The sequence below is a fragment of the Pteropus alecto genome, unplaced genomic scaffold (assembly GCF_000325575.1).
Source record: "Pteropus alecto unplaced genomic scaffold, ASM32557v1 scaffold195, whole genome shotgun sequence".
Lineage (NCBI taxonomy): Eukaryota > Metazoa > Chordata > Mammalia > Chiroptera > Pteropodidae > Pteropus > Pteropus alecto.
The window spans coordinates 6,070,400-6,072,415 of NW_006438073.1; the positions used below are offsets into that span (position 1 = coordinate 6,070,400).

A 2,016-nucleotide genomic window follows, 5' to 3' on the forward strand; every position below is an offset into this window, starting at 1 on the left:
ACACACACACACACACACACACGCAGACAAGAATGGGTTTTGTTTGCTGCATTTTGTAAATTCATCTTGGCCACAGGAAACAGTCGGCTTTGTCGTACATTCTAACATCTATAGGTCTGATGCGAAAATAAGGATGGTTTTTTTCCAGGAAGTAATTAGTCAAGAAGATTCTCAGAAAGGACCCTTTGGTGGTCCTGCTGCTGCCATCGGTGCTTCAGCTCAGGGCTCTGAGGACGCTCCCAGGGGAGGGAGGGACAGGGGGAGGTGGCGATGGAGTAGCAGAGAGCTGGGCTGGCACGTTAAGTGATGAATCTGAATCGGGTCTCATGAGAAGACTTTTCCGAACATGGCTTTCTTCCCGTTACAGAAGGCCACTGCCTCTGCCTCCACGTCAGGGCCATATGTCCTCGGCAGACTTCACCTTCGACTCGGGAAAGACAGGACAAAAGGAGTTTACACGCCTGCATTGCACCAAACCGCCAGTAAGGCTGGGCGCATCGCCCCCTCGGCCGAGGCACTGAGCCACTCCTGGCGCTGACCGTGTGCCAGCACCCTGTGCCATCACGGCCTGGCCTTGGCCCACTCTGAAGGTGTCAAAGTGTCACCAGGCAGCTGAGGCCCACAAGAAATCAGCCTCCAAATTCGACTGCTGATTCAACCACGAGACAGGTCTCTGCATACTCTTTTGAAATTGTGTGTCGTGATTAAATACAAATTCTAACCTAAACTGGGTAAAATGGTCTAAATGTTTCATATAGTTTCTGTTATTCTTCCCAAATAATTGCATTTCTAAGGCAAAGAATGGTGGAGAGTCACTCATGTACGTATGTGTACAGAATTTTTAAAAATACAGTGAAATACACATGCACCTGTACGTAAACATATGCACTGAACTCCCGCCGCCGGTACAAACGCCTGCCCTTGGAGGCCTGTGAGGGCCGGCGTGGGGTCCGGGAACACGGGCCGGCGTAGGGTCCGAGAACACAGGCCGGCGTGGTGTTGTCTGGGAATACAGATTCTGGCTGCCTCTCTACTCAGGAGGCGGGATGGCAATGCCTTCCCATCCCCGAGCACGGCCTCCCACCCTCGGGGGACCGGGGACTGCATCAAAGGCAGATGACAGGGCTGGAACCGGCCAGAGGAATTCGGAGGCGTCACTCCGAAGGAAACGGGCTGCGAGGGGCCGGCTCGGACAGGCTCGAGAGCCAACGGCGTGCATTCTCGGTCACTGCTTTTATTTTCAGCTCTTACACTGACTGATGTTTGATCTTAAACATATACTTATTTTTAAGGTGGGTCTACATCTCGATCTATGAAATCTGGTCTTAACTATCCACTATGTGAAATGAAGAAATGAGGGCCTGTGCAGTATCTCCATCTCTTCCCCTCGTTCCTGAGATTTTTCCAGCTACGTGATTATTTTTATATTTTCAAGATACGTAACATTTCCATTTGGTTCTGTAACATCATGGTATATCTTCCAGGCTATGCCTGTAGGTGGAGTCTGGAAATTAAGTTAAACATTCGTAATATTAAGTTTATACAAGTAGTATTCACTGGTTCCAACTTTAAGGAAAGGTCCTATGCCTATGTTAGTAACCAGGGTCAATCAGGGGGAAATTTTCCAAAATTCGCATCGATTGCATCGTTTTCCCTTAGACACAGTTAACTGCCTTTGGCTTTTTGCTTTGTAAATGGATAGTTTTAGCACAGATTTTTGCTTTTCTTGAATGTCAAATTTCCTCTCTTCCTTCTTGCTGAGAAAATAAACGTACGCCTTCTCTGCCCGAATCCTAAGACCAGGGTCAATCAGGGGGAAATTTTCCAAAATTCGCATCGATTGCATCGTTTTCCCTTAGACACAGTTAACTGCCTTTGGCTTTTTGCTTTGTAAATGGATAGTTTTAGCACAGATTTTTGCTTTTCTTGAATGTCAAATTTCCTCTCTTCCTTCTTGCTGAGAAAATAAACGTACGCCTTCTCTGCCCGAATCCTAAGCGCTTCCAGCTCTTTCCC

The 2,016-nt window shown here is 47.7% G+C and overlaps 1 protein-coding gene across 1 annotated transcript in view; it reads right to left on the reverse strand.

Moving 5' to 3' along the window:
* The window catches only part of PRKN (parkin RBR E3 ubiquitin protein ligase), an 833,405-nt gene that overhangs the window by 411,747 nt on the left and 419,642 nt on the right, over window positions 1-2,016 (reverse strand). The gene's annotated exons all lie outside the window — the stretch shown is intronic.